The 25048-nt window shown below is 41.8% G+C and overlaps 1 protein-coding gene across 17 annotated transcripts in view; it reads left to right on the top strand.

Moving 5' to 3' along the window:
• The window catches only part of CMKLR2 (chemerin chemokine-like receptor 2), a 92225-nt gene that overhangs the window by 44114 nt on the left and 23063 nt on the right, over positions 1-25048 (top strand). For 8 of the 17 annotated variants that reach the window (XM_045034383.1, XM_045034386.1, XM_045034385.1 and 5 more), the window contains 3 exons: positions 10404-10454; positions 14590-14817; positions 24742-24867. The gene's annotated coding sequence lies outside the window, so the exon portion shown is untranslated. The remainder of the gene's footprint in view (positions 1-10403; positions 10455-14589; positions 14818-24741; positions 24868-25048) is intronic. The other 9 variants (XM_045034387.1, XM_019838531.3, XM_011285501.4 and 6 more) reach the window with 4 other exon arrangements.

The following is a 25048-nucleotide window of genomic DNA, read 5'->3' as shown; positions in this document are numbered from 1 at the left end:
CATTAAAAACTTTTTTTAAAAAAGAGATGGTTAGAATTTGGGTTTATATACCATCTTAATTAGGAAGTTGAGGGAAGGAAATCATAAGTTATGATTTCCTAATTTATATACCATCCCTTAATAAAGGAATGGGAAAACAAATGATTTTTTAGAAAGATAACTGACTGGGCCCTTGTCTGTTTAGGGGTGGTGTGCAGACGTCACCTCTAATAAGGAGTCAGTCTTCCCAGGTTGCTCTCCAGGAGGCGCTTTATGACAATTGAGTTATTTGGGGACCTCAGGTGCCTTCTGCTCAAAATAATTTTTAGGGGTGGCTGGGTGGCTCAGTCAGTTAGGTGTCCGACTCTTGATTTCACCTCAGGTCTTGATCTCAGGGTCATGAGTTCAAGCCCTGCATTGGGCTCTGTGCTGGGCATGGAAGCCTACTCAAAATAATAATAATAATAATAATAATAATAATAATAATAGTAATAATTGTTATGCCACACTGGTGGATGCTGGGCCTCTTCATGTGATATAGCTCTTCTTTTTTTCCTGAACTTTCTCTAATAGTCTATTACTTTAATGATTTAAAAACTCTATCATATTGAAAATTCCTATTTTTTCTTCGGTCTTCAGCTGTCATAAAAACCACAAAAAAAGTTAAATATTTGATCTCATGGGGGCTCTTCAGTTCTAATTCACCTGGTTTCTTTGATAACATTGACTAGTAGAGGTTTCTGCCTTATAAAACTTCTAATGAAAGTAGTGAAGTCTGAGTACAGTAACAGCTGATAGCATAAGAAGTTAATAGATAGAAAAGACATAGCTGGTTAAATGAAGATTACTAACATCATTCTCTCTTTGGTTTTTTAAATTATATTTATTAATTAATTTGTTTGTTTGCTTATTTATTTATTTTGCGAGAGTGTATGTGTGTGCATGCGTGCATAGAGGCAGAGGGAGAGAGAGAATCCCAAGCAGGGATCCCCGCACTGTCAGCGCAGAGCCCGACGCAGGGCTCGATCTCGTGCCTGGGAGATCCTGATCTGAGCCAAAACCAAGAGGGACGCTCAACCATCTGAGCTACCCAGGCACACCTAACAGCATTCTCTTGAATTGCACAGTTTCCAAATATGCTTCAAAGGTGTGAGGGCACATCTTTACAGTTGCCATTTTGATTTTGCCTGTCACCGCAGAGCTCTAACACCAACGAAGCTTTTAGCTTGTTTCATGGCTTGAAGCAAACCTTTGGGACCTCAGTTCCCTTTTCTCTAAAATAAAACTGATGGGCCACGTTTCTTCCAGCACCACAATCCACCTCCCCCTGCCTCCTTTTTAAATGTCTGGCTGAGTCACTGCTCAGTGAGATCTATATAATGGATGCTCATTACATACAGTGCCACATACAGTGGACACCCAATAAATACTGATTGAGGCAACTCTTTCACTCAGACGGTTTTTTCATATTCTTCAATCATCATAGTATGTTCTGATTATTCCGTTGATACTCAAATAAGATGAAAAATGCTCTTTTTTTTATAAATTTTTTTTTTAACACTTATTCATTCTTGAGAGACAGAGCATGAGCAGGGGTCGGGCAGAGAGAGAGAGAGAGGGAGGCACAGAATCCGAAGCAGGCTCCAGGCTCCGAGCTGTCAGCACAGAGCCCGACGCGGGGCTCAAACCACAAACCGTGAGACCATGACCTGAGCCGAAGTCGGAGGCTCAACAGACTGAGCCCCCCAGGCACCCCGAAAAATGCTCTTCATTGTTAAAGAAAATCGTGCCATTTGGAGCCAAGTATACATGATTCAGGCACAAGTGTTTTGTAAGACATTATGCCGTGGTACCGTCAGCCCAATTAATATATTGGTCAGATGATTAATTAGCAGGTGGAAGGGTAAAGGTTAAATAGGGCCTGGTTTTGCCTGTGGAAGAGTTTCTCTCTGTGAGGGGAACTGACCCGGGGGAAAGCCAGCCATCTGATGTGGACCTCATTGGCCACTCTTGTTCATTATTAAAACATCAATCAACGAACCCCTGTGAACTTCGGTGTCTGAAATATGACACGCAGCAGCTCTCTGCAGGACATGTGCAAATAAACACATAATTTGTGATAAAGGAATTCAAAAATCAAGCAAATAAAGTGTGATAGGACTTTTGAATGGTTTAAATATTCTTTTGTTTTGTCTTACTCTGTTTCACCTCCATGTGGAAGAGGGAAGTTGGGGAGCACCTGGCTGGTTCAGCTGGTAGGGCATGATCTCGGGGCCGTGAGTTCGAGCCTCACGTTGAGCGTAGAGATTGCTTAAAAAAAATAAAACCAGCACCAGGGGGTGCCTGGGTGGCTCAGTCGGTTAAGCATCCATCTTTGACTCAGGTCATGATCTCTCAGTTTGTGGGTTCAAGCTTGAGTTGGGGACTCTATGCTGACAGCTCGGACCCTGGAGTCTGCTTTGGATTCTGTGTCTCCCTCTCTCTCTGCCCCTCTCCTGCTCATACTCTGTCTCTGTCTCTGTCTCTCTCTCTCTCAAAAATAAACAAACGTTAAAAAAATGAATAAAAATAAAAATCTTTAAAAAAAGATGGAAGTTGGAAATTGTTATTTGCCATTTTGCCAGGGAGAAAGGGATTGTTTGTTTATCATTAGCTAAAAGAAGGTGCCTGTTCATAATCCTATTCAATCAAACAGTTATTGATGGAATCCTTGGCTAGGTTGGTAGAAGAAGACATAAGAATTTTAAAGGAAGAGTCTTGCCCTTGGTAAGCTTAAAGCTATGCTGCCTGGGAACAGAATGAAGTTATTAAACCAAAAAGGCTTGCTTGTCCGTTTATCTGTTTTTAATTTATTTTTTTAATAATCTCTATGCTCAGTGGGGCTCGAGCCCACAACCCTGATATCAAGAGTCGCATGCTCTACTGACTGAGCTAGACAGGAGCCCCTAACCTAAAAACGTTTAGAAGTATGGAGTGCTAAGGCACCTGGATAGCTCAGTTGGTTAAGCATCTGACTCTTGATTTTGGCTCAGGTCACGATCTCACAGTTTGTAGGATCGAACCCCGCCATCGGCCTCTGCACTGATGGGGCGGAACCTGCTTGGGATTTTCACTCTACCTCTCTGCCCCTCTCTCTGTCATGTGCATGCTCATTCTCTCTCCCTTTCTCTCTCTCAAAATAAATAAACATTAAAAAAAAAGGAAGTATGGGGTGCCTACCGAAGGTGGAGTTTAGAAAAGGCAGAGAGGGATGTGAACAGGCATATTCAGGTTAACAGTTCATGGAGGAGGTGAGAGTCAGTGTCCCATGACACAGTCAAAGTGAGATGGCAAGATTTGGACTTGACTGAGTAACTGATGGGATGTACCCACCAGAAGTCCTCCTGAGCCCTAGGAGCTTGTGGAAGCACTTGCTAGGAGGGAGGAGCAGAGACTTCTGACCCATGAGACAAGGGATGTGAGAGCAGCATGCAGGTGAAAAGCAGAGAGCTGTTTCCACTAAAGCATCAGGGCACAAGAAGCCCTGTTTATGGTCTCTGCTAACAAAAACAACAAAAAAAAATATCAATGAAAGAGAATTCTCCATCCCACGACCCTCACTTCATGCCAAAGCCCTACCCAGCTTTGACGCGACAAGCATTCCCATGCTTGGGCAGTGCGCTGATAAGAGTTGTGGTGCCCAGGGGGTGCGAACTTGTACTCAAACACGTGCAATAGCCTCCTGGAGGCCCCGGGAATACTTTTGGGTGAACTCTTCTCAAGTGTGATATATTTTTCGGGCAAGCACAGTGGAACTACATCAGAAAAATGGAGACGCCCCAACGAATCCCGAATTAACACCCTAAATACGACCCCATTTGCGTCCACTGTCAACAGGAGGGATTTTCAGGTTACAATAGGAATATATTTATATAACACTTGATGTTTTTCACTGCTGTTTTCAGTAATACTGCTGACTACTCTCCTTAGGAATCCACATCTAACTCAATCCGGCAGTGAAGGCTCTCACTGGAGTCCTGAAAACCTGTATTGCCAGTGTGGCTGATCTGCATAAAGCATTTCAGAATTTAACCAATCCATTAATACAGCTGGGCTCAAAGTCAGGCTGACCCAACGAGGACCAGGAAACTCCCAAGTGGGCTTTGTTTTGAGTGTTCTTCTTAAACTGAAGACGAAAGGAGAGTAGGAAAAGGATTCAGGCTCACCAGTGGGTTAGGCGGACTTTTTAGGACACCAAAAACAAGAGGCCTTGTTGGTGTTACTGTCGAAAAGGCAACCTCATGAATACAAAGTTCCAGCTAAGGTGAAGCCAAGAAGGTAATTCATTTCATAAAGTCTAACGCATAAAGAATTCAATCGGGAGGGTCATAGTGTTCCCTTAGGAGTCATGCAGAAGCGAAGCAGATTTCACTGGTGCTTAAAATGGCTTCCAGGGTTTCTCTCTGAAGTTCTAATTTTGTGTTTTCTTTTTATGCCCCCCCCAAATGTTATTAAAGAATCGTCTATGGGGGCACCTGGGTGGCTCAGTTGGCTGAGCGTCCGATTTCAGCGCAGGTCATGATCTTGCAGTTCACGACTTTGAGCCCCGCATCAGGCTCTGTGCTGCCAGCCCAGAGCCTGGAGCCTGCTTCAAATTCTGCGTCTCCTCCTCTCTCTGCCCCTCCCTTGCTCATGCTGTCTGTCTGTCTCTCTCTCAAAAATTAAAATAATAATAATAATAATAATAATAATAAATGAGTCAGTTGGGTTGAGTTCTGCCATTTCAAATATTTGACATAACTGCATATAACAGACCTCACTATTCAACAAAACGTGATCATTATAAACACATGTAATATAATCATTCCAGAAGTGTTTGAGGAACACTAGGGGGTGCATCAGGTCTTGGGATGAAGGCAGAGTTGCTATGAAAAAGCGAGGACTTCGTGGACAAGGACTTTGAAAGGAGGTCTGCAACCTGGTAGCTTGGAAAAGAGAATTCAAGCCGAGTCTAAAAAAATATGTGTGGTGTTGAATTTTCATTAGGACCACACTGTCCCTAATTTCATGAAAAATAATTTGTACATACAGTTGGATCCCCGGACCTGGAACATAGTGCTTATGGATATGACATCCTTAATTTTTCATAGAACTTTCTCATTGGTGGTTTGTAATGATGCACTTCTGTTTGCATAGAAAAAAAAATATGGTAATGGAGTATTCTGCCTGATTATATAATTAAGAGTTGACATAGATTTTTCAATTAGGTTATACCCTTTAAAAGTGCTGTTATTTGACTTGACCATTTTTGACCTAACAAAATGGCAGTTTCTTATGCTTCAACAGAAAATATGGATTACTAATTTAATAAAAAAAATAGTAGGATACTTACGTGTATAATTACTTGTTTTATTTTGTCTAAATATTTGTTAGATTTGTGTATTTTATTTATATACACGATATAGTTAACTATGTTTAACACTGAAACCTTAGTACACATACTATAGTTTGGATGACTGAGAAAGCACTTTCTCCTCCAACACTAAACTTTTATTGAGCACCTATTAGGTTTTCCACAGGCTGCTCTGTACTTGAGACATACGCGTGAGTAAAACAAGAGGTGCCTGGGTGGCTCAGTTAAGCGTTCAACTCTTGGTTTCAGCTCAGGTCATGATCTCACGGTTTGTGAGTTTGAGCTCCCACATCGGGCTCTCTGCTGTCAGCCCAAAGCCCACTTCAGATCCTCTGTCTCCCCCTCTCTCTACCTATCTAGAGCACTCTGTCTCTCTCAAAAACAAGCAAGCAAACAAACAAACAAACAAACAAGAAAGGATGATTAAAACATAATCTTTGCTTATAAGGCTCTCACAGTTTAGTAAGGGAGAAAACACTTCCACAGATAATTACTACGGTGCACAAGGTTTAAGAAGGAAGTGCCTGAAATCGGACAGACCAGAACTCTTGTCTGAGTTTCAACACTATTGCTAAGTGCCCAAGCTCTCTTTGCCTCATGGAAATAATAATAGTATCTCACAGGGTTGTTGAGAGAATTAAATGTGAAAATGCATGTAAAATGGCTTAACATCGTATTGTACTTCACAAATATGCAGGAAATGTTAGGTATTACCACAATGTGTTAAATGCTATTATATAGATAAGTGTGCCTGGTATTTGCTTCCTTTTGCATGTGGTTAGGTGAACTGGTTTTATTTCTTTTTTATTTATCTGTTTTTTTTTTTAAAGATTTTATCTTTAAGTAATCCCTATACCCCATATGAGGCTCAAAGTCACAACCCTGAGACCAAGAGTTCCACTGATGGGACCAGCCAGGCGCCACTGGGTGAACTGGTTTTAATTATGAGTTACTCATGAAATAGTGAACTAGTTTGCTTTTGTAAGATTTTAGAGGAAAATTTCATCACCTTTTCCTGGAAGTAAGACCACTGTCAACCAAAAGTCCTTGTCTAATTAAGTGGCTGAACAGATTTAACACATCCTTCAGGAGGGAAGCTAGCTTTCCTAAACACTCAACAGTCTTTTAACACCTCTAATAAAAAAGAGGAACTGAACACAGGAACTAACAAATTTGATGATAATCAAGAATTTAAATTCTCACCTCAAACTCACCTTTGCCCTCTCAGATAAAAATTATTGTTAGTTATTGTCAAGATGCCATGGGCATAAATGTCTTCTATCAAAAGCCACTAATGTAGGCTTTCAGCCAGGCAATAAATATTTTTGAATTCTACTATTTGCCAGGCACTGAGCTAGGCTCTAGGGGTATAAAGGCAAGCAAAAACTACAGCCTGTCAGAGGAGAGACATTTATTATGTATTCAAATATATAACTAACAGTTATAAGTAAAGCATATAGAGCAGTGACCTTGATTGAGACTGAGGGACAGGCTGGTGGTGGTCAGAGAAGAGTTCATTTAGAATGAACTGTAATGAACTAACATCTGAAAATACCGCTTACCCTTCAGTAGAGCCGGTGATTTGCTCCCCAGTCAAAAACAACCAGCAAGTTCAGGAAATAAAAGCTTAGTCAAATCAATTGTTTAGCTACCTAATGAAAAATACTAAGTTGATATAAATTATTTACTCTTGGGGCGCCTGGGTGGCTCAGTCAGTTAAGCATCTGACTCTTGATTTGGGCTCCGATCATGATCTCACGGTTTGTGAGTTTGAGCCCTGCATTGGGCTCCACTCAGATGGTGCAGAGCCTGCTTGGGATTCTCTCTCTCTCTCTCTCTCTCTCTCTCTCTCTCTCTCTCTCCCTCTCCCCCTCTCCCTCTCTTCTCTGCCTTTCCCTCAAGTGCTCTCTCTCTCTCTCTCTCAAAATAAATAAACTAAAAAAGCAAATAATAAATTATTTACTCTTACCCGATCAGATAGCTAATGTTAAACATGACTTTTTTGTTTGACTGCCTTTCTGCCCCACATGGGCTTTTATTTCATTAGCCCTATTGAAATAGCCCTTCACCTCTGGGGTGATTTTCTCATTATCAACATGCTCACATACAAAATGTTACTTCAGTGTAGTCCTTCACATGCACTAACCAAGAAGATGGGGGGAATTTTAGAAGATAGTAAAATGACCAAGTTCTTCTTGCCTTATCTGGGAGAGGGGCTTTGCTCTGGAATAATATTTCATGTATAAACATGGCGTTTCTCCATAGTTTGCCTTTCTTTTGTTTTTTTTTTTCTTTGTTTTGTTTTGTTGAGAGAATGAATAGGGCAAGTATTCTGAACTTCAGTAGGCACTTAAAATTGCTTATATCAGAGGAAGGATTATAATATATCAAACACTATAAAAAAGATTTATTCAGAAAGGTATTGCGTTTCCCAGGACACAAGGAGGGGAAAATGACTGTAGAGAGTGTCTGTCCATTTTAAACTTTTATTAAAATATTTACGAGAATCTTCACGTGCTGGGGCACCCGGCTGACTCAGTCAGAAGAGCATGCAACTCTTGATCTTGGGGTCATGAGTTCGAGCCCCATGTTGGTATAAAGATTACTTAAAATAAATAAATAAAATTAAAAAGAAGAATATTCACATTCATTTATTTCAGCCTCAAATAAACAAAAGCTTGATTTTTAAAAACTACATCTATTTTTTTTTTTTGCCACGTGAAATGGAATCTGCTCAAGTCCACTGAGTGTTCTTCAGTAATTTCGTAAAGAATGACCATTGCCTCCATTTTAGATTTTTTCTTAAGCAATCGGTAAATAACTTATTCATCAAACTTGAGAGAATGCCCCAAAAGAATTTCTTTTGAAAAGCTGGTCTTCTTCTTGCTGAGCCAGACAATTCCTGTGTTTTCCAGCCAGTTGGATGACAGCAAGTCAGTGAGATCACAGCAAGAAGTCCCAGCTATGTTAGACCCGTCTTCAGCACAAGAAATGAACTCATCTACACGAATCCTTTGGTGCAAAATAAATACATTCCTTCAGTAGAACATTATCACAGGATCAGAATGTCCTACTTTGGAAAGGAAGGAATGAGCACAATGCAGCTTTACAGTAACAGCAGGAAACCATTATTTTGTTGCTCACAGTGGTATGTTTCAGCCGATGTTTTCTTAGAATGAAGCATAAATCCGAAATGTTAGCTAAACCAAGCCTGAATAATATCAAATGAGCCCTCTGATTACAGCCGGTGATCATTACTGTAGCTGGAAGCCTAAGAGTTTGCAACCTCTCAACAAAGTCATGCTAGTTATGTGAATTATTTCATAATACACCCTAATTCAAAGATTAATAAAGTAAGATAATAATAATGATATATCACAATTCTTGGCTATAAACCAGGCACTGTGCTAGACACATACGTATCCTGTGTATTTTTTTTTTTTAAGTAAACTCTATACCCAATGTGGGGCTTGAACTTATGATCTGTAGATCAAAAGCCACATGCTCTCTACCCACTGAGCTAGCCAGGCACCCCTATCATTCTTCTTCTTTTTTTTCTTTTTTTTTAATGTTTGTTTATTTATTTTGAGACAGAGCATAAGCAGGGGAAGGGCAGAGAGAGAGGAAGAGAGAGAATCCCAAGCAGGCTCTGCACTTTCAGCTAGGAGCCTGACACGGGGCTTGACCCTATGACCCTGGGATTGTGACCTGAGCCAAAATCAAGAGTCAGACGCTCAATCCACTGGGCCACCCTGGGGCCCCTCTTTTTTTTTTTTTTTTTTTAAGTGAACATAACCTCAAGATTATATCATCTTCATAATAAAACAAATATGACATTTAGAGCTAGATCACTTTCAATGCTTGCTTCTCTTAATAGCCAGCATTCTCTTCGATCTACAGTTGAGATCAACACATTCAAGCCTCAGCACTTCTTTGTAATTTTAACCTTTTTCTGAAAAATCAGTCTGCCCACCTTAGCCTCTGTTCCTGTCATAATGCTGCTTTCCCTGGGCATACAGAGAATCCTTGCCCTTCTTGTAACGTGTCACTTTGTGGGGCTGGCGCTTGCCACACTTCTTGTAGAAAGTCCGGTGGGTTTTTAGGAATGTTCACCGTGTTTGTGAGAGCTACATCTGTACAGAAAGTATCTTGTTAATATTGTTTAAACAACCCAGCAATGGTCTCTTGATGGGGTTTCTCCCCAGATCACAGATGAAGAAACTGAAGTTGGCTGTAATAAAAAAAAAAAAAAAAAAAAAAAGATGTGGTATGTGTGACCACTGTCTTTAATTTGCCATTATCGGGGAGGAAAAAAATATGTTTTCCTCCTCCCCTTCTAAATTCTCAACTGGGGTCCCTGCGACAAAAGACAGAATATCGAGAGAAAAACATACAGATTGCTTAATACAAGTTTGGCATGACTCGGGAGCCTTCATAAGGAAATGAAGACCCGAGGAAACCGTTATACTGGAGTGTTTTTATCCTGACCAGAAATGAGAACTTCTGACAATGTGTTAAGACGAAGGGTTGTGAGCGGAGAGAGTAAAGTGGGGGAAACATGGCAAGGTTTGTTGCTCAGATCCTTCTCAGAGTCCCTACTTCCTTGGAGGTAAGGATGCCCTTTCCTCAGGGTCTATGGAGGGCATCTGTCACATGAGACTCCTATGATCTGCTTCAAGGGAGACAAGGGAGGTCAGAGAGTCCTTTCTGCTGCTGCTGTTTCTCAAACTTCTTCAGCTTAAGCTATTTAATATACCAAGGTGCCACACGTTGGGGAGGATGTCCTAAACCTTACCAGTTTCTACGTTGGATTGGGAACAAATGTGAAATAGTACTTACAAATAAGACAATAGGAAATAGACATACACTAGAAATAGAGGGAAAATGGGATTTAGAGGTCTGGAGACCTAGGGAAAGCAATTATAATAGTGACAAATGACTATGTATCAGACACTGAGCTCCACGTGGTTGTCTCATTTCATCCCCACAGCTACCCAATCAAGTAGATATTATTATGATCCCTCTTTTACAGATGGAGAAATCAGGGCTTGGAACTTTGGACTAACTTCGCAAGGCCACACAGGTAGGTAATAGGTGGAACTGCAATTTGAAACCAGGGTCTGTCTGACTCCAGGGCCCTAGTCCCTAACGACCATAGAATACTGCCCAGAAATGCTTATGATGCTTTGTGGATTTCACCAAAGCACAAGATGAAGAGGGCCTGGTGGGAAAGAGGGAAGTTTCACAACTGAAGAGATGAGGGTGACAGAGAAAGAAGACAGACTGGAAAGGAAACATAGAACCAGAATTCAACTCTACATAAACACCCTTGATATATTTAGATGTCCCGAGGGAGAGTGGGGGGCAAGGGCAGTGACAGATGAGGCATAACTGGAGCGTCTTTGGGGGCTGCTATGACTTCTCTTCATCCCATGATGGTGAGCCAGGTAAGTGTCCTCGGGCCAATGAAGGCCTGCCGTGTTCTCAAACTGCAGCGTTGATCCGGCAAAGCGCCACATCTCACCAGTTTATTTAGAGTTTGGGGATGGCTAGAGCATGAGCTTGGCTCTCTTCCTCTGTTTGAGTAGCTGCAGCAGCGATTAAAGTGGCCTCAGTCTGTGGAAAAAAAAGTGAGAGAGAGAGAGAGATAAAAGGAAGGCTGCACATACTTGAACACTCTGTTAATGTTCTGGCTGTGCAAAGCAATTCTATTAATCTTGCTTTCGGTCTCTCGATTCCAACAGTCATATTAGGGACTTGGCTTCTAATACACAGTCTTTCAAGAGGACAGATAGGGGTGCAGGGAAGAGAGTCTGGGATCCCGAAAGAAAGAATTTGCCTCCGCAGTGCCACACTTGGGGTGCTATCAGAATTCTCTCCTCTGAAGCCCTTCCCCACTTGCCTGGAATTCACTGAGCCCCCCACCCCTCTGAGGAAGTGCTTCCCCACCTTGATGTTTAGTCCCATCATTATCCTAGGACTGGAAGGTAAATGTAGGTCTTGGAAATTGAGTGGACCGGAAAGAAACCTCATACACACTTTTTAAAAACCTTACTACGCCTCCATCCTCCTCCTTCTTCGTTGTCCTCCCAAGGTCGGAGCAACACTTTTGGACTAAAGATCTATGAAAAGAGAATTTTTTAAACAGGTAAATCGTGACTCACATAAAATTAACGTGTCACAAGGGTTTTTTTTTTGTTTTTTTTTTAAACTCATTAATGAATGATGGACTCGGTGAGATGTTACCATGGGTTGAAACGAGAATTCAAAGTATCACGCATATATAGGCCATCAGGAATGTTGACATGAATTTAGAAACAGTCGCAAAACTGGCAAAACTGGTCAGTAATTCACAAGACAATAATCAACTGCATTCCAGTAGACACAATTCATTCATATTTCTACGGACAAGGATCATTTGTGTTAAGCTGTTGACAATGTGTCGCTCAGACAGCGACAGGGAGAGAGAAGCTGAGAAGACACACCAGATAGGAAAGACGCTGAGAATCTTTCTTCCCCTTTCAATGTCTCTCACAATTGCTGCTGACAGGCCCTAAATCCTAAAGAAATTAGGACATTTCCTCATATGTAATTCAACATAAAAAATATGGGGCGCCTGGGTGGCTCAGTCGGTTAAGCGTCCGACTTCAGCTCGGGTCACGATCTCGCGGTCCGTGAGTTCGAGCCCTGCGTCAGGCTCTGGGCTGATGGCTCAGAGCCTGGAGCCTGTTTCCGATTCTGTGTCTCCCTCTCTCTCTGCCCCTCCCCCATTCATGCTCTGTCTCTCTCTGTCCCAAAAATAAATAAATGTTGAAAAAAATAAATACTAAACTAAAACTCATAAATTTTGTAATAAAATTAAAATAGTTTTTTTTTTCCAGAATTTTCTTACTGCAAAATTGTACATTAATCCACAGAAGTGAAGCCTTTGCTTTGCTGGTACACTAACTTAGTCTGCTTTTGGAGTTATAACTCCTCCTCCAGTAACTTAGCTTTTGGACACACCAGTGACTTCTTTAGTAAAGTCCTCTTTCAGGCCAGTGGGCTGAGCATTTTCTTTTCTTTTGAGAGAGAGTGTGTGAGGGGAAGAGACTTGGCACAGGGGGAGAGAGAGAGAGAATCTCAAGCCGGTTCCATGCTCAGTGCAGAGCCCAATGCCGGGCTCGATCTCACGATCCTAGGATCATCACCTGAGCCGAAATCAAGTCGGACGTTCAACCAACTGAGCCACACAGGTGTCACTAGGTTCTTTTCTTTTTTTTTTTTAAGTTTTTATTTATTTTTGAGACAGAGAGAGACACAGCATGAGCAGGGGAGGGGCAGAGAGAGGGGGAGATACAGAATCTGAAGCAGGCTCCAGGCTCCCAGCTGTCAACACAGAGCCTGATGCGGGGCTCAAACTCACAGAGTATGAGATCATGACCTGAGCTGAAGTCGGGTGCTCAACTGACTGAGCCACCAAGGCGCCCCGGGTTGAGTATTTTCTAATGAAATAGATCGAAGAAGAAAATGGAAGAAACATTATGTGGTACTATCACTGTAAATGGGTAAGGTATCTGAAATAAAACCCAGCCATAAATCGTATTTTTCCGGACACCTACGTATTACAAATCATGTCTCACGGTATAGTTCTGTATTAAGACCACTGTACTGATTTTAATTCTCACTCCAATGTGTCATGAGGTTGAGGAGTGTGTGTATTTTTTTTAAGCAGTATAATAAGATGTCACCCTGGAAACACTTTAGATATCTGCTGGGTCTGTTAGTTAAAAGGATACGTTTTTATTCAATATATATTGAATATATTCAATATTCAATATAAAATAATTTTAAATTTAATTACAAAATTGAAACAAATAATTTTATATTTAATTATAAATTTAAACAAATTATTAATTATTTTAATGTTTATTTACTTTTTTTTAATGTTTATTTGGGGAGACAGAGAGACAGAGTGGGGGAGGGGCAGAGAGAGAGGGAGACACAGAATCTGAAGCAGGTCTCCAGGCTCTGAGCTGGTCAGCACAGAGCCCGACATGGGGATCGAACCCATGAAGTACGGGATCATGACCTGGGCCAAAGTCGGATGCTTGACCGACTGAGCCACCCAGGTGCCCCAATGTTTATTTACTTTTAAGAGAGAGAGACAGAGAGAGAGAGCATGAGCGGAAAGGGGCAGAGAGAGAGAGGGAGACGCGGAATCCGAAGCAGGGTCCAGGCTCTGAGCTGTCAGCACAGAGCCCAATGTGGAGCTCGAACTCATGAACCATGAGATCATGACCTTAGCTGAAGTCGGACACTTAACCGACTGAGCCACCCAGGTGCCCCAACAAATTATTTTATTTTTTTTATTTTTTATTTTTTTAAAATTTTTTTAACGTTTATTTATTTTTGAGACAGAGAGAGACAGAGCATGAATGGGGGAGGGGCAGAGAGAGAGGGAGACACAGAATCTGAAGCAGGTCTCCAGGCTCTGAGCTGGTCAGCACAGAGGCCGACATGGGGATCGAACCCATGAAGTACGGGATCGTGACCTGGGCCAAAGTCGGATGCTTGACCGACTGAGCCACCCAGGTGCCCCAATGTTTATTTACTTTTAAGAGAGAGAGACAGAGAGAGAGAGCATGAGCAGAAAGGGGCAGAGAGAGAGAGGGAGACGCGGAATCCGAAGCAGGGTCCAGGCTCTGAGCTGTCAGCACAGAGCCCAAAGTGGAGCTCGAACTCATGAACCATGAGATCATGACCTGAGCTGAAGTCAGACACTTAACCGACTGAGCCACCCAGGCGCCCCAACAAATTATTTTAAATAAAAGTTGCCTAAGGAGCAATCAGCTTTCTAGATTTGAAAATGAGGTGGGAGGGTACTGGGCAGGGGGATAAAGACGAAAAATTAAAAAGGCTCTTGGTTATACTCTGGTCAATTTGCCTCAACTCTGAGCTGGGAGTAGAAATGTTAAGTACAGTACAGTCAAGTAAAATGTAAAGGGTGCCCTCAAACAACAGCAGCTTGTGTCTCAGGGTGACACTTGCCAGTTGGGACTGAGCCCCCGTTAGCCACCAGCACCATCAGCAAGCCCCAGTGGTTTGCTGGGAGGTCTTGATCATGGGAAGGCTGTTGTTTTGTGGTTAACACTTCCACCCAGCTCCACGTGGGCAAACATCCAAATAAGACGAAACTGATTGCCAGGCTACTGCACTCTATTTCCACATCTGTTTAGGCTCCTCTCGGGTCTTGCTTCCAGTCCTGATTTCTGCATTCTGACTCCTGGCTGGGCCGTCTCCCGCAGCTTTATTTATTTCTGGCCTTACTGAGTGAGTGTCGATGCTTTGCTTAAGAACTAAGCTATCTTCTCCGACGCGTGGCTTCCTGTAGCTGGCTGACTTCGTTCCTCCACGCGTGGTGGAGCATCAGTTCTCCGGGATTCAAGTCGGCTCTGTCCTGTGTGGTGAGTCCTTCCCTCCGAGGCCCCCAGGAGCAGCTGCACCTCGTTCCTCAAGGTCACTGTATACACTTAATCTGCCAACGGGCTTGCTTCCTGAAGGATCTGCTGCTCCCTCCCGGAGCCCAGCAGCACTACCTCAAGCTTCCCTGGCTCAGCTTTATCCAGATAAACTACTGGGTTGCTGAAACAATTCCAGAATTCTGATTCTCCCAACCTGTAATAAGAAAGAGAAAGTAAGCCAAACAAGTAAAGCCAAATTTCATGTTGACCATAATGACAGGAGTTCATGGTTAGTAGGTATAATTATTTAACTATACCAAAATCATCTTTGTTTAAGCTCTTCCTCACTCGTTCTTTCCACAGATATTTATTGGGCCTATTCCATGTTCTGGGAATTGTTCTTGCAACTAAGGATATAGCGGAGAATTTAAAAAGACAGTTTTGGGGTGCCTGGGTGGCTCAGTCAGTTGAGTGTCTGACCCTTGGCTTCAGCTCAGGTCCTGATCTGATGGTTTTGTGGGCTTGAGCCCTGCATCAGGTTCTGAGCTGACCGTTTGGGGCCTGCTTGGGATTCTCTCTCTCTCTCCCTCTCTCTCTCTCTGTCCTTCCCCCACTTGTGCTCTCTCTGTCTCTCTCAAAATACATAAATAAACTGAAAAAAGAAAAAAAAGAGTTTTGGGACTCAGAGCTTACACTGTATATCTAATGGGATTTCCCTGAGTGAGGAGGTAAATAATGATTTAAAGAGTGCTACTTTAGGGGTGCTTGGGTGGCTCAGTCGGTTGAGTGCCTGCTTCGACTCAGGTCATGATCTCAAGGCTCGTGAGTTCGAGCCCTGAGCCAGGCTCTGTGCTGACAGCTCAGAGCCGGGAGCCTGTTTCAGCTTCTGTGTGTGTGTCTCTCTCTGCCCCTCCCCTGCTCACGCTCTGTCTCTCTCTGTCTCTCAAAAATAAATAAACACTGACAAAAAATTTTTAAAGAGCTCTACTTTAGACAAGGGCGTCTAATTGGCATGCTGATATGTATTCTCTCATTTAATCATAGATAAATTAACCATTCAATTTGTGGCTCCTATCTGAAATCAGTACATCATGCTCCAAAAAGTATAGTCTTGCAAGCCTTAAATACTTGAGCCATAACAAATATCCTAGCCTGTGTATTTTTCCAATTTTTTATGATGACAAATTTCAAACATTCAGAGAAGTTGAAAGAATATCGTGCAGAGAACAATTACATACTTATAATCTAGATCGATGACTAACATTTTGCTGTATCTGGTTGACCTATAATTGTTTATGTATTTTAAATGTATTATTTGAAGATAGTTTCAAGCTTGCAAAAAACTTGCAAGAAGAAGGCAAAGAATTCTTTCAAATCCCTTTTACCTATTGTTAAAATTTTGCTCCATTTATTTTTGTATTCTGTGTATGGGTCCATGTAGTTTTCCTGAGACAAGTTGCACAACTCATGCCTCCTTCTCCTCATATATATATATATATATATATATATATATATATATATTAATGTTTGTTTTTGAGAGAGAGAGAGAGAGAGAGAGGGAGAGGGAGAGGGAATCAGAGGATCTGAAGCGGGCTGTCCTAGGTGGGGCTAGAACTCACGAACTGCGAGATCATGACCTGAGCCGAAGTCGGACAGTTAACTGAGCCATCCAGGTGCCCCTACCTATATATTTTAGTGTCTATTTCCTAAGAACAAGGACATTCTTCCACATAACCATTGCATACTTAATAATTAGAGGAAATTTAAGTTGATGCAATACTGTCAGCCAACCTCTAATCCATGTTCCAGTTCTGTCAATTGATCCAATAATGTTCTTTTGGGCCTTTTATTTTTCTTTCGTATAGGATGCAGTCAGCATCAGATGTAACATTTACTTGCCATGTCTCTTTAGTCTTTTAATCTGGAACATTTCCATAGCTTTTCTTTGTCTTTGATGACACTGACATTTTTGAAGAAAACAGAACATAAAAAAAAAAGTTCCTTATTTGGAGGTTGTCTGATGTCTATCATGTGTCGTAGTTTGGGTTCTTCTAAAAGAAGACTCAGGGACAGCTTAATGATCGGATATGAGGCTGTGCCCTTAGGATCCATTCCTGTGTGTAGAAGGTGGGGAGACAACTGGGCAGGGGGAGAAATTGAGCTGCAAAGGTAGGACCGTCTCCATAGATGGACCTGGGAAGCGAAAATGGACCCGTAAGAATTATCCCCCACTGGGGCATGATGGCCAGGCCTTCCTACTTCCATTTCAGCCATCACTGGAGGTGAGCCACTCTAGAAGGGCATGGCCCTGGGAAGGGAACTCTGTGTAGTAACAGCAGTCCCTGAAGGGCTGCTAATTGGACGCTGTTTCTTTTTTTTTTTTTTTTTCTTAATTTTTTTTTTTTTGGACGTTGTTTCTTGATGGCTCCCCAGGAGCTAGGGCAACATTTTACCTGGAAAGGGGACCTAGACTGTGCCATAAGTATACCTCAATTAAAAAAAAAAAAGAAAAAAGATAGGAACACCTGCATCTGACTCTTGGTTTCGGCTCAGGTCATGATCTCACCGTTGGTGGGTCTGAGCCCCATGTGAGGTCCCGCACCGACAGTTGGAGCCTGCTTGGGATCCTTCTTGGGATTTTCTCTCTCTCTGCCCCTCCACTGCTTGTGCTCTCTCTCTCTCTCTCTCTCTCTCTCTCTCAAAATAAATAAATAAACAAACCCAAAAAGATAAACATAAAAAAAATGTTTCATCAATGGTCACAGATTTACTTTGTTTTGATCTTTTTTCCCCATTTTCTTTAAAGTTTATTTATTTATTTTGAGAGAGTAGGGGGGGCGCAGAGAGAGGGTGAGAGACAGAATCCCAAGCAGGCCCTGCACTGTCAGCGTAGAGCCCAACTCGGGGCTCAAACTCACAAACCATGAGATCATGACCTGAACCCAAATCAAGAGTCAGACACTTAACTGACTGAGCCAGCCAGGCGCCCCTCTTTTCTCTTTTAACATGGAACTATCTTTCTATTTGTTTTTCCTTGACAAAGACTAAACAGACCAGGCCTGATGTCTTGAAGAACGTTCCTATTTTTCAGTGTTTTTCAAATTTGAGTCTTGTGACTTAATGTCACAAGAACTGAGGAAAATAACACAGTTTGCTTTTAATTCGATGATTTTAAGTATTAATACAGATAAAGTAATTTTTTAAGATATGCACTACCTTTGCTAGAAAGCCATTGAAGGCCTGCTTTTATATTCATTATTAATAAAGGAGAGTTTTAGAGAAGTAAAGAGATAAAATGATTTATTACACCAAATTTATTACCCATATTTAAAATTGAGTTAACACAGTATTTGTGTGAGTGTGTGAGTATACATAGCCAGATACTATTTAACCTTCACATTTTCTTCTCTAACAAAGAATGAAAGAAAAAGCTGCTTTGTTGGTTTTTTTTTTTTTTGTAATTTGCAAGTGAAAACAGGAAATGAAAGAATCATATTATCTTGTCCCATCATATTATGTTGTACCATAATCACATTATATTATATTGTTACTAAAGCTTTAGTCCCTTAAATGTAGCACTCATTATAAGCAGCTCTAATCCTCTTAAAATATTATGACTCATTCATTATAACAAATTAAGGAAGACATGAGACACAAGGATCTTTTCAGATTATTTCCAGACAAGCTTCTTTAACTAATGTCCCTCAATTGAGCTAGTTATAAGTTTTCTGATGGAAAAGAATTACCTCTGCTAGGTATTAGTCAAATACTTTCAAAATTTGTCAATGGCTACCACCATGACAAAGGGACAGGGGTATCTTCCTTTCTCCTCCCTACTTTCTTCCATCCCTCCTTTGTCCTTTTTCCCCTGTCTTTAATGGAAAGAATTCACTGCTAAAACTATATGATAGTGCTCATTTTCCACTCAAACTAAGATATATCCCATAAACATTAAAGGAAGTGGGAAATCTTCAATATAGGAGCCACAAGTGCATATGAGATAAATATAAAGCTACAGACTTGCTACTGTTATGTGTAGGATAAAATATAATACAGATTTGGTCAACTTTGCCTATTTTGAGCCTATATATTTTGATTCAGCATCATTCCTTGAATATTCATTGTGTTTAAGCCCCTGAACTGGACCCTCTGATGAGTCACAAATTTGATTGTTTGACTGGTTGATTGATTCACTTATTTATTCATTCACATTCATTCACTTTTATAGTCTCTACAACTAAAGCAAGTTTAGGAAGAAGAAGGTGGTGGAAAAATATGTGTGTTTCCATAGGAGCTTAACTAGTAAGTGGGCTACATTATTACTCTTAGATTCCATAAGCCTAATTTTTAAAAGAACACCATGCTATTTGAGGCACGTGGTTCCCATATGCACAAAATATGCCTATTCCAACTCCTTATTCAGGTGACATGAGCAAAAATAGCAGAGTAAGGACCTCTGAAAGTTCTCTCCTCCACAAAGCAACAAGAAACTGGCAAAATGGTCACATTCAACTTTTACATAACTCTGATATTTACCCAAAAGCTTGCAACAATCTGGGAGTGTTCATTAAAAACAAACAAGGGGTTGCCATTTGTAACTATGTGGATGGAACTGGCGGGTATTATGCTAGGAGAAATTAGGCAGAGAAAGACAAAAATCATATGACTTCACTCATATGAGGACTTTAAGAGACAAAACAGATGAACATAAGGGAAGGAAAACAAAAATAATATAAAAACAAGGAGGGGGACAAAAGAGACTCATAAATATGGAGAACAAACTGAGGGTTACTGGAGGGGTTGTGGGAAGAGGGATGGGCTAAATGGGTAAGGGGCATTAAGGAATCTACTCCTGAAATAATTATTGCACTATATGCTAACTAATTTGGATGCAAATTAAAAAAATAATAAAAACAACAAAAAAAAACCCAAAAAACAAACAAGGGGTGGGGTGCCTGGGTGGCTCAGTTGGTTAGGCAACCCATTTCGGTCAGGTCATGATCTCACGGTTCGTGGGATTCAGCCCCGCGTCAGGCTCTGTGCTGACAGCTCAGAGCCTGGAGCCTGCTTCGGATTCTGTGTCTCCCTCTCTCTGCCCCTCCCCAGCTTGCACTCTGTCTCTTTCTCTTTTTCTCTCAAAAATGAATAAACATTAAAAAAATTGAAATAAACAAACAAACAAGGCCACCTAGGTGGCTCAGTGGGTTAAGCGCCTTGACTTTGGCTCAGGTCACGATCTCACAGTTCCATGAGTTCGAGCCCCGCATAGGGGGCTCTGTGCTGACAGTTCGGAGCCTGGAGCCGGCTTCGGATTCTGTGTCTCCCTCTCTCTCTGCCCCTCCCCAACTCGCGCTCTGTCTCTCTCTGTCTCTCAAAAATGAATTAAAAAGTTTCTTTAGATAAAGATACATGAAAACAAACCAAAACAACAAAATTCAAAACTACTCAATCACAGTAAAAGAAGTGAGCTGTGTGGCATTTTTAACTTGCCCTGGTCTCATCCTGCTTTGCAATAGTCTTGAAAACCAGCAGCCTGCGTTCGTTCTCCATGAAGCCTAGCAAGCAGCCAGGCAGCAACTGAAAGGAACAGAAAGCAGTTGTGGAAATCCTTCAAAGCTTCATCCCCAGAGAACTGTTCTATGACCTGTCTGGTGGCTTCTTGGAAAAACTCACTTGCAAGACTATCTATATTTGACCTAAGTCAGCTCACCTACTGTGAAAAGCTTTTTCCCCAGAAGCATTTGTCAAAAATAATAACAGGCAGTTACTTAGCTTTTCAGCTGCCTGAGGTGATGGACACCAGTGGAGGGAAAGCATTAGACTAACCAAAAGCTTTAAAAGAAAGACTGAGGAACGAGACATACGGAGAGGCCTTGAAAAGCTCTGATGTGTACCTGAGAATCCAGAAGGCCACATGCAAGTATAGGCTGTGCTCATGCCCAGGGTTCTGTGCATGGCCAAGAAAGCCAGGAAAAGGTCCTAAGCTTTCACCTCTGGATGACCTTGAAGGTTCTGCAAGCTGAAAATAGAGGCTAAAGCGGAGCTGAAAAGTGTGCCCCCAACATGCAGACAGAGCCCCTCACCGAAACCTGGGAGACTTATTGGTTCCAGGCATTTAAGGAAATTTCCAGGTCCTACATTATATATTCTGAGCTTTGCATGGTGGTGACAACAAAGGCAAGGTTGCATAAGCCATGGGACAGTCTACAGCTTTGATGTCTCTCTGGATTCCTGATCCCTCCATTTCAGTTCAGGCCACTAAGAATTTTCCTTTCTTTCTTGCCAGTTCGGCCATACATTTAAAAAGATGATTTTTGGGGACACCTGGGTGGCGCAGTCGGTTAAGCGTCCAACTCTTGATTTCAGCTCAGGTCATGATCTCGCGGTTCCTGAGTTTGAGCCCCACATCGGGCTCTGCACTGATGGTGCAGAGTCTGCTTGGGATTCTCTCTCTGTCTCTCTGTCTCTGTCTCTATCTGCTCCTCCCCCTCTTGCATGTGCACGCGGTGCCTCAAAATAAATAAATAAGCTTTAAATAAATAAAACTTTGTCAGCACAGAGCCCGATGCTGGGCTCGAACCCACAAACTCACGAACCCACAAACCGTAAGATCATGACCTGAGCTGAAGTTGGATGCTTAACTGACCGAGCCACTAGGTGCCTCTGTTTAATCTAGTGTTTTTAGAGGTTTTGTAGTGAAAAGTGCTTTAAAAATATCCAGAGTAGCAGAGTACCATACTGCCAGCAACATAACTCCACCAAGCTTTTGAGCTACCAATAGCCTTCCTAAGAAGGTTCTACCTACAGGGTCACTTCACAACTGAACGCATGTATTAAGGCACAACAAGTTATGTAGACCGCAGTGACTACATTGTTGGAGAGTTCCATGGTCTTTTTCTGCTGTTCAGCTTCAGAGTCAGGCTCGAACCAGCTCCTTTTCTCTCCTTATCTTTGAGGGGCCCCCCCAACTCAGACACCTTCTGCTCCCGCCATAGCTGACTCGGCCCACTTCTCTTGTCGCACATCTCTCCAACTGCCATACTCTTTGCTCCACAAACATTTAGTTTTATCTTCAATCTTTTACTGTTAATCACTAGAAGAGAATAGTAAATAACAGAAACACGGTCAATATGAGAAATTTACAAGCATTTCATAATTTTACGAAAGGTCTTAGAATCATGGTCCTGATTTCCTTCTAGAATGAGTTTTTGTCTTTCTGATTTTATTCTTTTAGGGAGTTGTTCTATATTTAGGTGAAGGCCCCAGGGATCCTGTTTTCAAAAATGACCCTTCTTCCTCAATTGAAGACACACGGGTCTGTGGATGCTATCAAGGCAGAACAATATGTATCCGTCTCCTCTCCAGAAGACATTTGGTACCTCTGAGAATCACCAGATTGAATTATCCCCAAATCAGTCATCCTTTGTCCTGATCAGGAATATTATGGCCATTATTTATAATCCTATTATTAGATGATCAAAACACCCACATATAACCTAGACTTTGATAGTGGTCCTACTTTTAACCACCTGGTTAACGCAAGGCTTCATTCCCTTCGGCAACATTGATTTCATAATATGTTAGGGCTTTTTCCTCTTCGCCTTTTATTTTTTAGCCTTTTTCCCTATTTTCCATCTTACTGTCTCTCTGTGCTACATTTTAGGTACCTGCTTCACATATATCTTCTTTTTTTTCCTTTTTATTTATTTATTTTGAGGGAGAGACAGCACAAGTAGGGGAGGGGCAGAGACAGAGGGAGAGAGAGAGTCCCAAGCAGGCTCTGCACTGGCAGAGAGAGGGGCTCGAACCCATGAAACCATGAGGTCATGACCTGAGCCAAAATCAAGAGTCAGACGCTTAACTGACTGAGCCACCCAGGCGCCCCCAGATATATCTTCAGGTTTACAGTCTCCCTTTGGCTGGGTCTACGCTATTATTTTATGCATCCAATAACATAAATTTCAATATTAACTTTGTAATTGCTAGAAGTCCTGCATGGTTCTTTATAAAACTTTCTTGGCCCAAAGTAAATGTTCTGCCTAAAATCCTAGTAATATTAGTGCTTCTGTCTTTAGTATTTAGGTATTTATTTCGACCCATCCTCCTCAGCATTCAGATATTTATAAGTGCTCCACTTTACGTTTTTTTCATGTATAAAATGAAAGGAGTAGATTTAAATTGTCTCTGACATCTCATTTCACTTTAATAGACTACAATTCTGTGATCTTTAGCCATACTAACTTCACTGTCTTTCTTTCTTTTTCTTTTTAATGTTCATTCATTTATTTTGAGAGAGAGGGAGTGGGAGAGGGGCGGAGAGAGAGAGAGAGAGTCCCAAGCAGGCTCCACACTGTCAGCACAGTCCCTGACGCAGGGCTCAGTCCCGCAAACCGTGAGATCATGACCTAAGCTGAAATCAAGAGTCCTACGCTTCACTGACTGAGCCACCCGGGCGCCCCTACTTCACCTTCTTCCAAAGAGAGTAAAGAATAGAAATTGGTTTGTAAAGGGAGCACTCCCACTTCCCCAACTAAAAATGGCAAGTTGCAACAGATGAAAAGAAATAGACATGGCAGCCACATCTTTGGGAGTCAAAATGAGAAATAAGAAAAGTGTTTCCCTTCACAGTACATTACACGTGAAAGGAATTTTATACTGTCCTCTCCTTTTATCCTTCATGCCACCCCACCCCTCCAAGAACACTTAGTGAAGGCAGCACGGCATATATTCATTGATTGGGAAATTACCGCTAAGCCACAGAATCAGAATTGTACATTCTGACCAATGGCCAGGAGAGCCATCCAACTGTATCCGGTACAACATTAGAGTAACCCAAACAGAGAGTTTCAGGGTTGGCGGTACGTTAGACATCATCAAGCAAGCCCAGTCACACTGAATTCCTGGTGTCCTCCTACAAAACCCTCAATCTGTGGTTGCCTCATTAAACATCTCCAAGTATGAGAAATGTGCCATCATCTGACCCAGTTCTGTACTAGTATGAAAGCTCCACGGGTTCTGTTCACCACCAGTCACTACTCTTTCTTCAGGGCCCAGAACACATAGCAGATGCTCAATAAATATTTTAAAAAATGTTTTCTGATAAAGGGCGCCTGGGTGGCTCAGTCGGTTTAATTAAGCGTCTGACTCTTGACTTCGGCTCAGGTCAGGATCTCACAGTTGGCGAGATCGAGCCCTGCGTTGGGCTCTGCGCTGACAGCACGGAGCCTGTTTGGGCCCTCTCTCCCTCTCTCTCTGCCTCTCTCTCTTTCACTCAAAATAAATCAAAATAAACATTAAAAAATAATTTTTTTGAGAAATATTTTTTAAATGAATAAATGCCAATTTTTAACCACTATAGTCTTCAGAAAGTTTGCCTTCTGTTGAGCTCAAATATCTTTTTCTCTCATGTCCTTAGTTTTGCTCTCCAGCCAGATAAATTTCCCTCATCTGCATACCAGACCTTGACCCGCTTGAAAAAGTGATCCTACCCAGGGGCGCTTGGCTGGCTCAGTCAGAAGAGCATGCCACTCTTGATCTTGGGGTCATGAGTTCGAGCCCCATGTTGGGTGCAGAGATTACTAAAAAAATAAATTAAAAAAAGGTTATCCTGTTCTTTCTTTTCCAGAATAAATAGCTTCCACCAATTCATTCAGTGTTCCTCAACATGATACAGTTTTAAGCTTTCCCTCCACCCTGTTCTCTCTTTTCTGGACATGCTCCAGTTTACCATCGTTCCTCTTAAACTGTAATTCTCAGAAAAGAATACAACAACCCCGGATGCAACCTGACCAGTTCAAGCAGAGTTGGACAAACACTCCCTCAATTCTATTAAAAGAGCTCCAGGGCAAATTCACAGGGTTTTTTTTTTGTTTGTTTGTCTGTTTGTTTTTCTTCTTTCTTTCTTTTTTCTTTCTTTTTTTTTTTAAGCAGTCACATCCCTTTCTTGATTCACATTGAGCTCACGGTCAAGGAGAAATCTTGTGTTGGTGCAGAAATTTAGCACGTCTAGATGTTGGAACCCGTTGCCCCAGGACACTAGTCTCCGTGCCTTTGGTGAGTGCCACACACTGTGGAAATGTGAGTGGAGGTGGTTGAGTGGGACCTTGCCCAGGTGGGCTACATCGACTCCCTTCTCTTGGGTGATAAGAAGGCACCCGGGTGGCTCAGGTGGTTAAGCGCCCGACCATTGACTTCGGCTCAGGTCATGATCTCACGGTTTGTGAGTTTAAGTAAG

Source organism: Felis catus, chromosome C1, assembly GCF_018350175.1.
Source record: "Felis catus isolate Fca126 chromosome C1, F.catus_Fca126_mat1.0, whole genome shotgun sequence".
NCBI lineage: Eukaryota > Metazoa > Chordata > Mammalia > Carnivora > Felidae > Felis > Felis catus.
The sequence above is the reverse complement of the archived record's forward strand: the minus strand, read 5'-3'. Positions and strand labels throughout refer to the sequence as shown.